Genomic DNA, 15,109 nt, shown 5'->3' on the forward strand with positions numbered 1-15,109 from the left:
GGAGCTTAAAACAAAGAAAAAGTTTATGTCATAATCTCTGAAAGTGTCCGCGGCCGCTTACGGGAATGTCCGCTTACGAGAATGTAAAAATACAGAGTTTGTATGGGAGTTAAAATGGGGATTCAAACAAGGCGGTCATAAGTAGAGCTGTGCGCTCTACTTAGTTATTATTATAAGTATATACCAAACAAGTGAATAGTGCTTTTCGCGCGCGCTGATTGGCTAGCTCGGAGGTGATTAGCCAAGTACTATTCGCCTCCGAGCAGCCAAAAAAGAAACAAGATGGCTTCCCGTTTCGCCACGGTCACTTAAGAGGAAAATATTTTGATATAAGAGACAGCTATTACAAAAATCAAAAAATGGCAACAAAGTTTGATATGACGGCATTACATGAAAAGTTGTTTAATCTTTCAAACCTCATATTCTAAGGCGAAGAATAAAAGTACAATGCATTGTTTACGAAAACTGTCGAGCACTATAATTAAAATGTAAACAATGAAACATCTAATGTTTTGCGGTATGGTTTCAAAAACGAACAAATTTCACACAACAATCGAAAAAAAAGACACGTGGTAGCAACTAAACAAGTGCTTCCAGAAGTTTTATTTGTTCCAAGAAAAGCGAGACGGAACTTTCTACAATAAGAAATTGCTTTAATACCGCGAGGCGCGTGAGACTTTAAAATTTCCCACCATTTGTCGGTATACTGTTCAAAATAAAGTAATTTTTGGTCCACTTCTTATTCAGCTTGTGTGGTATATACTAAAACAATTATTCACCTCAAAGTTATTATTAATGGTACATATTTTCCAACTATATATAGTTTTGTATTATCCAAGGCTTTAAGTCACATGGAAAACTACTAACGTTGGATATGCACGGATATTTTGTTTAGCACAAAACATAGTTTAGTACAGTCAAGTCCAACCTCGTTCCCAAGGCCTTTCTCTCCCTCCCTCGAGAAAGGACCCTGGTTGCCTCTGGTCACGTGGCACCCAAAATCTGGGTGCTTGACAAAATTTGTCGTTAGGAAGGGGTAGTAAAGTATGCAGTTGTCGCTTTATCAGAAGGACGGAGAAGCCAGCTGCGAACTTTACGACAACAGGTGGTTTTACAACAAAGCATTTCTACCTCACACACTCACTTGAGACCTGGAAGAGGTTCACGTTTCTTCCACTTAGGTAGAGTGTTGTTAATCCAAATACGTGACTCGCAAAACCTTGCGAAGCTAGGGCTGGATGGAAAGCCCTCTTTACTCGTATTGTAGCTTCAAATGAGGATATTAAAAGGTTTCTGAACATAGCAGCTATTTTGGTAATGGGCTCCTGCATACACCTAATTTCCATCTTAAGAAGTTCCCAAAACATTCGTTTATCTTGAATATATGTATACTTTTCTCGGAAATTCCTGTTGCATTTACCGGATTTGTTCTGTATACTTATCATCTTTCAGTAAAGCGTTGTTAAACTTCCAGAAACCAGGGCCCCGTAGGGTTTCTTTAATCCAGTGCAACGATACGTAGACTGTCCTATGATCGGGTGCTATCGAAGGTTGAATTTTGAACGTATTTGGTTAAATTTTTAGCTAAAAGAAAAAATCTATTCTTGAGCTCATTTTTAGGGCTTTTGATTCATAAGAGTGTTTGTTTATATTCGGATGTTTAACCCGTTTTATGTCTACAAGATCAAAAAGATCCATTGTATTTAAGAGCAAATTTCAGAAGCAAGGCACTGAGCCACGTTACTAATCTTTTTTTGTTAGAATACAATTCCAGTCACTTCCTATAATGGGTGTCGTTAATTCAGACTTTTCTATCAGGTAGTTGTTAAGCTCTTCAATGAATCGCAACTGATCAGCATGATCATTGGACGCATGTATATTACAAAGTGATAATTCCATACAATTGTGTCTTTGATAGATGGATTTGAATATGCAAGCTCCTTTACTGTAGCGAGTGCTATGAAAAAATAAGATTTCACTCCCTATTCATTTTTCCAGAATGACTCATCCCACGATTCGGAATATGTTTCCTGTAGAAAATAAAAGGTAGCGTTTTGATCTCTAAGATATGTAAAAATGCTACTCCTCTTTATCGAATTTCTAATACCTCGAACATTTAGGGAGATGATTTTACATATCTGTTTGTTAGACATCACATTCAATACAAAAATAGGCTTTAATAAATACACTAAAAAATATGACGAAAAATAAATTAATAAAACGAAAGTTTAGAACACAGAACACTTAAGAGAGAATGTCTGTGAAGACCGCGTGGTATCAGTAAAATGTGGCACATGCTTCAAAAATTCAAAATCTTCATATTTCGCTCAGAGATACCCTATGATAAGCCAACAAACGTGATATATTTTTTTTGTTCAAAGCTGGCTGTATTTTCAAGAAAATTCTCAAAAACTGTAACGGGCGCCGACCGTAATAAAATGGCGGAAATTAGTGCGTCGAGTAACAACACAAGAACTTCGCTCGTGTAAAGCGCAAAAGGAAGCACGGTTTTTTCAAATTGGTATAGTTGTGTAAGAGACATTGGCAAATGATTCAGGTCTAAAACCAGGATTGTTTACCTAACTGGGAATGCATGGCAATAGTTTAAAAATCACCAATATTTCATTGTTTAAAAATCTCATTTTGGAGCAGTTTTTCAATAAACGTTTTTCCCATGCGGTATAACTCAGAAGCGCTTGAGATTATGATTGTGATTAGTGGAAATAGTCTTCTTTTCAAGGATATAAACATTAGTCTGGGGCTTTTAACTTCTGCACGGAAAAAACACGCTCTATGTCGAGAAAAATCACAAACTCCACTTGTCAACAAACACAAATAATCGAATTAGAGTCTGTTATCGAAGCCAATATTCCAAGCAAATCTTAGTGCTTAGCACCGTATTTGATTTAAAAGTCAACATTACAAGTTTACCTTGCAAAACTTGTGGCTGTAGATTGCTTTTCATCGCCACTCTCCCTTCAAAATTGTTATCTTCCCTTCGACCATGTTTACCAAAGCACAGGTAATCAACAACCATACGTATGACTCCTGCATGAAACATTACAGTTCCTGACAGATTCAACCATATTTGAGTCTCCACACAGCTATAGCAAATAAGGTAACTCAATTGTACGATTAAGAACGATGATGCGATTATCTATAGTCCCAGAAGAAGAAATTTTGCAGCCCGAAGACGCACACAAGAGGAATCGTCTGTACAATGAGACGATCATGTTTGTCACGCAATGAGACCGAGCGCGCAGGACACCCAACAAAATTAACAACCAGATTATATTTTTTCCGCGGCAGTTTGTCTGCGTCAGACTTCAAGCTTTAAATCCCCTAGCTGGCATGGTACTAAATCTGTTACCAGCTTTTTATCTTTTAGGATGGGATTTTTTAGCACAAATGTTTTACAAGCAGATGCTTTGTAGATCGTGCACGTGCAGTGGACAGAATGGTACCACTCGGGCTGGTGTCAAATGGGCACACCATATCCAGGTTAATAGCCCGGCCTTGCCTGACTTTATCGACGAGACTGAAACAACAAAAGAGAACCGCATTTAAAGACAATTACAATTACTTCTTTACGATAAGAAAGTTCGCGCTTTATGTAAGCTACGCTCAAATAAATCAACCATTTATTAAAATCATCTTTTACATTATTCAGATGTACACTACCCGCGTTTAGCGAAAGCTATTCAAGGCGGGTCGTGTAACACGGGCCGGTGGTGTAAGTGTCGCCTGAAGGTTAGCCTAACAGTGGTATAAATGCCACCAATGCTTTTAGCACTCAGCTTGTAAGGCCAATGAAGAACATACTTAAAGCAAAAAGCAGATAGAGCCCGGAAAACGATTCTTATTGCTGGCAGATGCAGCCTGGACAAAGTGACTGAATCTTTTTCATGTAAGGCTGTTTGCGATGAGCTGATGTGTCAGTGACATGCTAAAAGACAAACAAATGTCCTTTAGAAGGACAACATTTTCAATGCCCTTTGTAACATCAGCTAGGCTTAGCTTGAGCTACACAGTTCCATATGGCCGATGAATCCGGATTAATTGCAATTTATAGTCACGGCATGTTCCTACCCAAAGCAACGATAATAATTAGGATAACTGTGCTCCTGAAAATAAAAAAAAAAAAAAAGTTCCTAGAATAATATTAAGCACCGCAGGGTTCTAACCACGGCCGCACCCATACTCATGGTCGGAAATATTTAGAGAAGAAGGTTAGACCCTCAAATGGTTCGGATGGCCACGTTGAAATTTTTATGGCGGCCCCGTCTCCAATTTGGAGATGTAAAATAACCACTGTAATGAGCCCTGGATATGACCACTCTCAGTACCAGGGATTAGTCTGAAGGGCTTCTGAGGGAATATAATGAGACTACAAAATTGTTTGACTGTCAGAGTTCAGTTTATTTGAGAGAACTTAACGGAGTTCTTCACAGATTAGTAGCTACGGCTATAAAAAGTATCCATAATAATAATAATAATAATAATAATAATAATAATAATAATAATAATAATAATAATAAAAGCAAAAGCGTTGCATTTATAGTTGGGTGTCCAGGAAAATAAGCATGTTGGTTTCATTTACGGAAAAAATTTAAGTTCGTGATAAACATAATTAAATTATCGCACACCAAAAACAGGCTAGTTATTAAAAATGCGAGCTTCTTGTTGCAAGTATATGTTAATTTTTTTTCCGACTTACGGCTTTTCGCTCAGTTTGAAAATAAGACACAACTTTTAAATTTCATATTGACCTTCCCCTAACATGAATTAGCAAAACTACGTTGCCTTACGGGAAAATTTGTACCTGTTGGCTCTGGTACGTCTTAGATAGTCTCTGAAAGCGCCTTGTTAATGCACCTATCAATGTTTTCCCCGACCCGGGGGAGGGCGGGCATACCCACGGGCATTTGACATTTTCATTTTTTTCCTGTCAAAAGCCCCTACCGTTGGGCGCAACTTTGTGGTCAAATCTCCCCACCCCTGGGTTTGGGCAGTGGTAAATGTATTTGAGCAAACTAAGGCGCTCTTGTTTAATGCGCATTTTATTGCTGTCATATCTCCTGTACAAACATGAAGTTGAAATATAATGCTCCTGTTTGGTTTTAATAGAAACTATGAGATCCTCACTCTAGAAATACATGTACAATTCAACTTTGGCCTTTGTGTGATAAACATATTAATAAAGCTAGCAATCTGAATCTTTGAACTCTCCCGCAGAGAGAATAACAAAGTGTTGCATTTTATCTCTTGTACAAACATGAACTTGAAAGACCAGTAGATATATTTTTTTAATAAAGTCTTCAAGTCTTCAGCTTCTACGCTCGCACTCCTGAGATCAACTTAATTAAGTAAACAAATTTGTAATTACCGCTTTGTGACGTGACGGTGGGTAAACCGTTCCTTGTTTTCCATATTTCTGTAAAGGTAAGGCTTCTTGTTCTTTTGTGATTGTTGTTTTGGTGGAAGGAGTTTTGCGCAGACAAGGGAGGGATTTTTCCTTCCTGTAGGCTACAATCGGTTCGTTTTAAATATTTTTGTGAAGCCGAGCTGGTTTTGAATAAGGTGCCAGCGATTCATTAGAATCTTTTTTTAGATTTGGTAAAGCCGGATTGTAAGTAGTGACGAATGGTAAACACTCATTCTTTTTCTTTGGTTTTGTCCGAAGAGTCTCATTTCTGTTCGAGAATTGAACTTCATTGAGAACATTTCCAATAAGTGATTCGGTATAGCCTCTGTTGTAGAGTGTAGTTTAAAGTCTCGTTTGCTGAAAATTCTCTTGGACTGAGTTAGTCCGTAGGAGGCGAAGTGCTTCTCCTTTAATAAACCCTTTTTTGTGTGTTTAAAGGGTGGCAGGAGGAGAAGTGAGTCTATTGGAACATTTCGGTTGGTTTAAAATGAGTGTGTACAGCTAATATTTAAGAGTTGAAAATCGTGGGCCTTTGAAGACCTTGGTGTTAAGGAAAACAGCATTTGTAGATGACAGCTCATATGTAAATTTTAATGTGGGATCAGGATGTGGGATGGAAAGAGTTAGCGAAGTCAACGAGATCTCAGATTTCTCTAGACGGCATGTCCCACAAACTGACGACGTCATCTAATTTTCCATACAGAGGGTTTGAAAGGACTAGCAGATAGGAGTCGTTCTTCTTGACCCGCCATGAAAATGACGGAGAAGGCGACGGCCATTTTAGTTCCCATTCCGATGCCGTGAATTTGTACGTAATGTCTTTCAGTAAATTTGAAAGAATTCTATTCTAAAATGAGTCGTATTAATTCCCTTAATTGGCTTACGGGAATTGGAGGTTCTGGCCCATAGTGTATTTCGTATTGTAGGCAAACAACGTCCATTCCCTCAGAATGAGGGATGTTTGTGTAAAGAGAACTAACGTCAAGTGTAGCTAGCAATGTGTTGTCTGTTATAGGCGTGTTTTTAATGAAATTTATGAAATCGGTAGTGTCTTCCAAAATATGATCCTTGACTTATAACTGCAATCGGTTGTAAAAGTGAATCGACAAAGCTAGAAATACACCCGGTTGGGCAACTGCTGCCGGAGACTATTGGTCGACCGACTGGTGCTTTCTTGCGTATTTTAGTCAGCGTGTATCTTATCCTGAACATCATTCAAGCATTTGGAGCTCATTGAATCGATGTGTCCCGAACAGTATAAGTTGAGAACAACTTGTTTGACTTTTCGGGCTGTCTCTACCACAATAGGTGAGGGACAAGTTTATAAAACTTATCGTCTGATAGTTGTTGTAAACCTTCCTCGATTTTGTATGCGGTATTCAGAATGACCAGGGCCATCCCTGTTGCTTTTAAGCGCGTTTATGGTGATTTTTTCATCCGGTGTAATATTGTCAGGTTGAGGACTGAAAAAAAAAAAAAAAAAAAAGGTTGAGGACTGAAAACCATAGAAGCTATTTCTAGCTATTTCTGCATCCCAGTCTGTCGAGTCCGCCATGTCACGGTTCCACACCAGCAGCTCGGTTCTTCTCACTTCGGTTCTCAACCGATAAAAACTTTCGATCGCAGACGAATAAAACAACAAGATTAACATGGAATCTCAACAATGTACCATCTGCGTCACAAAAAGCTGCATACAAACATATATATTGCGACGCGGTAAATCTTCCATCGAGCGATCGGCACTTTCCTATAACAGATTGGAGACTGGTAACCAGTAAATGTCAAATCGCCCGACCCTGGGGGCTCCGTGATGTCAAATAAAATCAAAATCCCTACCCACGAGATGAGACCTCGAGTCAAATGCCCGTGTATGCCCGCCCTCCCCCGGGTCGGGGAAAACATTGATAGGTGCATAATACCGCGGTCAGCCTTGCGCGATTTCCCTTTGGCGTAGCTCGATAAGGTATCGTTGGGAACCTCTCCACCACCCAATGCCCAAAGAGGAGGGATGAACTGGACAGATGGTCATGCCCGAAATGTCACAAGGTGCAGTGAAAATTGAAGCCCGTGCAAAAATTAAGTTGATCTCCGACTCAACATCACTTACGCCGACAGACTGTGTGTGTGCTGAGATGCTTTTTCCACATGAAAGCAACGGGAGGATAAGGGCACTTTTTTCTTTTGCTCGTCTTCGTTTATCTTGGGAACACTGTCCCCCAGCTAACCTCTGAAAAGAGCAACTGATATCCATTTCATGTGTTATCTGGAAGGACAACGTGGCTGCGCGATCATCTGTTTGTTTCAAAATTTTGAATGACGCGATGGTCATTATATCATTAGGATTGGTTCACCTTATTAAATTTGGTTTTCTTTACTGTTGAGCGCTCCCGCTTTTCCCTTCCCATTATTTTATTACTACTTTCCTTCTTCTAAATTTTACATTTGTTTATTTCCTTCATTTCTTCCTTTGTTTGCTTACAAGTTCGTTTTCTTTCTTTCTTTTTTTCTTTCTATCGTTCGGGCTGCTTGTTTGTCGGTCGGTGGTTCTTTCTTCCTTAACCCTGATCTCGTTCTTTTTGGCGTTTTTTCCATCTGTTTTACGAATTTTAGATCACAGAGCGTCTTTTATAACAAACCAAAATTATTTCCTTATCCGCAAAACTTGTGTAACACCTGAAGCTAGGAATATTGGTAACCAAGCCTTCCTTGTAAGGAGTGTGATATGTCATTGCGTGACATACAAATGAAGTGCATGGATTGAAGAAGTCAAAACGACAGTGTCGCTCAGTAAAAGAAAATCTCGCTCAATGGTCATTTTTTTTACGATGAAACAAGCTCAGTTGTATGTTAGAGAAAGATAGCAGATATGGTGTATTTGAAACTGCGAAGAATAGCGCCGATGTTTGAACAAGAGCCACCCAGGTATCGTTCAGATAGTTGTTGATTTCGTAAACTCGCTGTCAGAGGGAAGATGGTAATTTTGAAGAGAAAGTAGGAATGAAAACCAATCTACAGCCACTGTTTTAGCAAGGTAAACTTGTAATGTTGACCTTCTAATCAAATAGGTGCTAAGCACTAAGATTTGCTTGGAATATTGGCTCCGATCACAGAGACTAATTCGATTATTTGTGTTTGTTGACAAGTGGAGTTTGTGATTTTCTCGACAGGGCATGGTTTTTTCGTGCAGAAGTTAAAAGCCCCAGACTAATTTTTATATCCTTGAAAAGAAGACTATTTCCACTAATCACAACCTTAATCTCAAGCGCTTCTGAGTGATACCGCATGGGAAAAACGTTTATTGAAAAACTGCTCCAAAATGAGATTTTTAAACAGTGAAATATTGGTGATTTTCAAACTTGTGCCGTGCATTCCCAGTTAACAAGTAAACAATCCTGGTTTTAGACTTGAATCATTTTCCGAGTTCTCTTACACAAATATACCAATTTGAAAAAACCGTGCTTCCTTTTGCGCTTTACACGAGCGAAGTTCTTGTGTTGTTACTCGACGCACTAATTTCCGCCATTTTGTGACGGTCGGCGCCCGTTACAGTTATTGGTAATTTTTCTGGAAAACAAAAGCAGAGCTGAACATAAGAAATACACCACGTTTATTAACTCATCATAGAGTATGTCTGAGCAAAATATGAGGGTAGTCAATTTTTGAACCCTGTGCCATCACTCACTCGGTCATGAAAAAAAGGCGCTCTTAAAGTCCGAATTGGGTACTAACCTTCGTAAATGCTCCCACCCATATTTCCCTCCTCTCTGAGTTAATCAACAAGCTAATAAGATTATTTGTAACGATTACAGTAACTGTAATTTTTCCTCTGTCAATTCAAACATTTTTTTGTCGAGTAAAACAACTTGTCCGCTCACAGGTTGTCGAAATCATAGTCGCTGAAGATTCGAACAGGATCGCCACTCGGCGATGTTTTGACAAAGATTTTGCCATCGATTGTCCAAAAACTCGTCAAAAGCCCATCTTTTTTCATTATGCTTTCTCTCGATACAAGTCCTCGTCTATAATTCGTCAGGTTTTCGTCGAGAAAGATTCGAGGTTTTTCAGCCCTTACTGCATTGGAATAACCCGCGGGAAACACATCCAACACTTAAACATTCCTTAACTTAACTCTTTCCTTATATAAACTCGTTTTAACCTTGTGGCTAATAAATTTGACAATAACTGGACTCGAATTATTGCCACGTCGTTTGAGTTTTTGTGTTATCTCAATGTCACTCGGATTAACATTAACATTTAACGCGGTTTCCAATTTTAATACTACCTCTTCCGTCGTTGAATAGTAATCTTCTGGCATCCCATGAATTTCTAGGCTATTTTCCCTGGTATACTGCTCCAAATCATCGAGCGCCGTGTACAGATTGTCCGTCTCTTCCACTTGCTTCTGGAGTTTACCTTTGACTTGTTGAAGTTCGGTCTTCAGAGTTTCATTAGTTTTTGACACCTCTTCAAATGATGTTTTTAAAACGCTGACTTCTCTTTCTTTTGACTGAAGGGACAATTTTAACTGTTTTATGTCCTCTCTCAAAGTTGAGTTCTCTTTTAAGATGCTTGTGACCGACTTTTGAAGTTCCGCTAACATGTCACGTATCTCATAAAGCGTTGGTTCTTCCTCCGAAGCTGCATGATCAGATTCTTTACGGACTCTTTACGGTCCGCCATGTTTTTGTTATCTTCTTCGTGAGCGTTTGGTTTTGTTATTTGGCCGTTTAGCGACATTCGTCTCTTCCTCTGTCGAACTGCGGTCCCCACGTTTGTTTTTCTTGCGAGTAATAGGACCATTAACCAAAGATTTTTCACCGAAAGAGAGGAGGGAAGACACTGCTCAAAACTCACGTCCGCTCCACACGAGCTCCACGCATGATGTCATTTTTTTTTTTTTTCAGAGCAGCCATCAGTTTAATTTTGCTCCCAGGCTCCTCTCTCTTCCTCCCTTGAGAAAGAACCCCAGTCTTGGCTGGCCACATGGAACCCAAAATCTGGCTGCTTTTCTTTGAATAAGTGCTCTTTGCATCTTTGTCAACATGATCAGTACAAAGTTTGGAACCAGCAGAATTAAAAACATAGGTTATTTAAAATCAGCCAACTAAATCATTGTGGCATAGCAACTCAAAACCCAAATCACACATCAAGGCTGTAAATAGGGCTGGGGACCAGGGATGTGCCGTTGGATAGGGTATGATGTTTGACCCCCTCTGCCCTGAACAGTATATATAAAATGAAACTAAAATAAAAATAAGCGCTCCCTTCAGATAAGCGCCCCCAGAAAATTATTAAGCAGCCCGGGCGCTAATAAGAGTATTTACGGTAAACGGACAATAGGAAGGGGTCACCAAGCATTCATGGGATTTACACAGGAACCCCGCCGTCTTTTTCTGCCATTCTCTTGCAATAATTGTCCTATCTACAGTTAGTACAGACGTTAATGCATGAAAGAGGAACTTCATTTTCAATTGCACAGCTTTGTTTCCAGTGTTATTTTAGGCCAAGGAAACCACTTATGTCAAGAAATGCACCTTATCTTTAATTTGGGTACCTTATGTAAGACAGATCTTTTTGTCATTTTTATAGGACTTCATGTTTGACAGAATTATTTGTGTTTTAGTAAGAATTTAGGGTAGGGGACACCTTGTGATGTCTATCATACGGTTCATGCATCTCCTTAGCGTGCATTTCTGGTCATACCTCAAGGAAAGTCAAACTTAGTGTAAGATACAAAATAGACTGCAAAACAGTCGTATTTTTTGCGAACGCGAGCGACGGTCAATATTATAACGAAAAGGCTGGCGTGCGTTTCTCAAAACTCCCGTAAACTTTTCGGGCCCGAAGAGCTCCCCGTAAAGCCCCCGAAAACGGTTTCTGGTGTTTCTCAAAGCGCTCGAACTTTTCGGGCCCGAGAAAAGTCGCGTCATTTTCCCCCGATAATTTTCGGGTGCTAGAAAGCTCCCGAAATGCGTTTTCGGGGAATGGTTTTTTTCAGTTAAATGGTTGTATTGCGCTACTATTATCAAGGAAAAAGTTATCCAAAACGAGAGTTTGAGTTAATTGACAGATACTGGGCTAGACTCAAATCAGTTATTTTCAGTTGAACTTTTAAAGAATGACGAATGACGAAGGCAAAAGAAGTGAAATTTGTACTTAAAAAACTTCAATTTTGAGAGACTATGGACCAAATAAAGACAGTTTGATAGTTTTCTCAGCGGTTCGCACATTGCCGAGTTTGATAGTGTGGTTAAATTTTATAAGTGTATAACGGACAATTAATTCTGTTTCTTTTAACGCAAATCGGTTGAGAAGAAGCTCAACTTGTGCTTTAACTGAAAGTTATAAAAGCTAAACTTAAGCTTATTTTATTGTAAAATAGACATGAGCTTTCACTAAGGATATAAGTCTTCATACAGTGGACAACGTTGGCCTTAGTTTTGTGTTGACTTAGAACATCTTGATCGCTTTAATCACGAACCGCAACCGAGGGCGTCATTCAAATACGTATTGCCACTCTCCGTTTCTGCATGGTAAGTAAGACACATATTACGTTTTCGATGTCTTTGACAGGCTACTGAAATTTATCCTCAGTGACTTAAATCTAGACTTAGGTATCTCCTAATTTATCATTTCATCCTCATTTAATCTAGAAAAAGTATTCGCCAAACAGGTTGTACAGCAACTTCGTAAAAGAAAATCAAAAACAAGAACTAAAAAAACATGAAAGATACCCACCTCGTCTGATTCTGGAAAACTTTCATCGGCAATGCTAAGCTACAAATGTGATAAGCCATTTTCTTGCAGTACTACTTATTTCTTATATAATTATCAGCCTCCACTACGAAATTTCGAGTTCATAGTAATGCAGTGTCCGTGGACACTAAAACTTGTTCAAAACCACATCATCCCTTGACTTGTTTTTATTTTGGGGGGATTTGCGAGCAACGTTTTCAGTTCATTCAAACGAGTAGCCAATAGTATCATGGAAACTTTGACAGGTCTTGACAGGTTTGACAGATATATGGAAACATTGATGACGAAACAACAACGGTGATTTCAAAAGGTCAAGATTAAAATAGAAACAAAACAGTCTTCACGTTGTGAACCAGTTAGCTCAGTAGTATTTTCGTTGAAATCTGTTTTTAAGAACGGCATTTACACGTAAATTTATTTTACAAGTACAGTTAGTGTTTTCAGCTGGAAAAACTAAAAGTTGTAATAAAGCCGTGATCTAAAATAATTTTTCCTGCTCAAGTCGAATTATCGTAGCCGGTAACACAAAGAGATTCCCGAAAATATCGGGAGACAATATATTGATTCGGGACACTTTCGGGTGTTCTGAGAAACACTTTTCGGGACCCGAGTAAAACACCCGAAAAGCGCCCCGTAATGTTTTCGGGCCCGAAAAGGTTTCGGGAGTTTTGAGAAGTGTACGCCTGGACCGAGTCTAAAAACAGCGAGGGAGAATGGGCGTGTGAGACTCGAGCGCTTCACACGCGAGGATCACGCTTACGGCGCTTGGCGCCTTCCGAAAAGGACTGTTTTGCAGTCTAGATACAAAACTATTGTTAGGATTACTAGGGAACTAAAGAATTGTTTGTGTTTTAGTAAGAATTTAGTGTAGGGGACACCTTGTGATGTCTATCACACGGTTCATGCATCTCATTAGCGTGCGTTAAACTTAGTGTGAGATACAAAATCATTGTTACGATTACTAGGGAACTTAAGCACAGACGTTTCTGAACCACGGACGGAAACCGAAATTAAATTATTTTCCTTTTTGGAGCGTTTTCACGCCATCGCGTTTGTAACGTCAAGCCACACTCATCAACAAGAGCTTTTCCTGCCCTTGGTAAGGAGCAAAACCACGTCACGCCGGTTGCCGTCCGTGGCTTACGAACGTCTGTGCCTAAGCTCCCTACTGTGGCTCTCCTGAATTTGCCTTATTGGTTTTTCACGCCATCGCGTTTGTAACGTCAAGCTACACTCATCAACAAGAGCTTTTCCTGTCCGTGGCAAGGAGGCACTCCGAGGAGGCACGTGAAATGTCCGTCAGAGGAATGGGGAATAAAACACCTTACGAATTCAAATGATTACTTCTTTAACAAGAGACCGTGACAATGCAGAATTAATGAGAGGACCTATAACTTCTTGTCCGCACACAATAAAGGCTTACAGAGAGCGATTTGAAGCAGTCTGCAGCAAATGCACAAATGTAGGTGTTTCTGGCCCATGTTTTTTTTATCACCCCGGGCTCAATTCTTTCTTAGTCACATTTTAGCAACCTTCACTGACTCGGAAGGATTGCCATTTTTTTTTTTTTTTTTTTTTTTTTGGATACTTATCTCCAAACGCATTATCATTTTGTCATATTAATCGAGTAGAACCTATCAGTCTCAAATATAATTAACCTTTTAAGCCCTAACAGTGATCAGAATCAAATTTCTCCTGTAATATCAATGCTTATTCAACACCTAAGGACACAAAATTTAAGGACATGATCACGCGAAGTGAATTTTTTTTAACATTTAAATAACTTCTCCCCAGTACTTTGGTAAGAAAAGTATGGGAATGAGATAGGAGAATTTGTTCTTTGATATTAGGGAATGAGTCCAACGATAATATAATCTATTACTTCAAAAAATACCAAGGATACATCTTACCTTAGGAAAGCTTTAATAGTGAGTCTAGAACCAGGCTTTCCTAATAATATTTTATTCTTAACAGTGAAAGAAGCGAGCCACAATCGTGAATTAAACCGTGTTGTAGTGAACAATATTTTTGTCAAACGTCTCATTTTTGTCTGGATTTGAAATGCAAAGATATAATTAGGACTTCAACATTGGAACGTATGTTGCAGAAAAGCAGACAACAGACAGATTTAAAATCACATTCACGGTAGACAACGAACAACAAGAATGACCATGTGACAATGTTTACCCCGCGTCAGCCGCTCGTTGTTTTTGGTTTCTCACTAAAATTGGTTCTTTTCAGGACCTGGTTGTTCAAAAGCCGATGAACGCTAATCCATGATTAACAGTAATTCATCTCGCTCATTCACAATATTTTTAAAAGCTAATTTTAAGATAATGGAAAAAAAATCTAAGTTAAAACTGGAGGAACAAAAATCTTTGAAAGAATCCTTATTGATCAGTAATTAAACTCGAATCAAAGTTCACGTTAACCCAGAACTAGCTTAATCGGGCTTTGAGCAACTGCGCCCTGTTTAATATTATCAAAGGTCAGAATAATTATTTTGTTTCCTTTTTTTCCCATCTTTGTACTCACTTTTTCAAGAAAACGTCAACGCAAATTTTCACGTTTGCCGTAACGCGACTCTAAATCGTTAATGGCACAAAGATGTTAACAAAATAGCATTGCTTAACAGCTGAAAGTAAACATAAATAACACTGATAGATTTGAAAAAAGATGTTTCCAGCATCAGACCCAGTGAATATATTCCGTATCATGTAGGGAGTCCGATACTAATGTGAACTTCCAGGATACAGACACAAAAATATTTCCGCTTACACATAAATTACTCATAACTCGTGTAAGTCCTTCAGGGCCTTGAAATTTGAACTAAGAATTTAAGACAGGCTGTCAACAAAGAAACTGGGTCCAGGTAGGTTAAAAAGCAAAATATTAAGACCAGCCTCAACTGGAGAACAGGGGTTGAAG

General features: G+C 39.0%; 3 protein-coding genes and 1 long non-coding RNA gene across 7 annotated transcripts in view; 3 read left to right on the forward strand and 1 right to left on the reverse strand.

The window, feature by feature from the left end:
• Nucleotides 1–15,109, forward strand: part of LOC146485606 (uncharacterized) — a 203,764-nt gene that overhangs the window by 157,316 nt on the left and 31,339 nt on the right. The window lies entirely within an intron of this gene.
• Nucleotides 1–15,109, reverse strand: part of LOC146485607 (uncharacterized) — a 141,844-nt gene that overhangs the window by 95,711 nt on the left and 31,024 nt on the right. The window lies entirely within an intron of this gene.
• LOC146485608 (uncharacterized) overlaps nt 1–15,109 on the forward strand; it is a 127,818-nt gene that overhangs the window by 81,370 nt on the left and 31,339 nt on the right. The window lies entirely within an intron of this gene.
• Nucleotides 1–15,109, forward strand: part of LOC146485610 (uncharacterized) — an 83,816-nt gene that overhangs the window by 37,368 nt on the left and 31,339 nt on the right. The window lies entirely within an intron of this gene.

The sequence above is a fragment of the Pavona decussata genome, unplaced genomic scaffold, assembly GCF_977016875.1.
Source record: "Pavona decussata unplaced genomic scaffold, jaPavDecu1.1 SCAFFOLD_26, whole genome shotgun sequence".
Taxonomy (NCBI): Eukaryota; Metazoa; Cnidaria; class Anthozoa; order Scleractinia; family Agariciidae; genus Pavona; species Pavona decussata.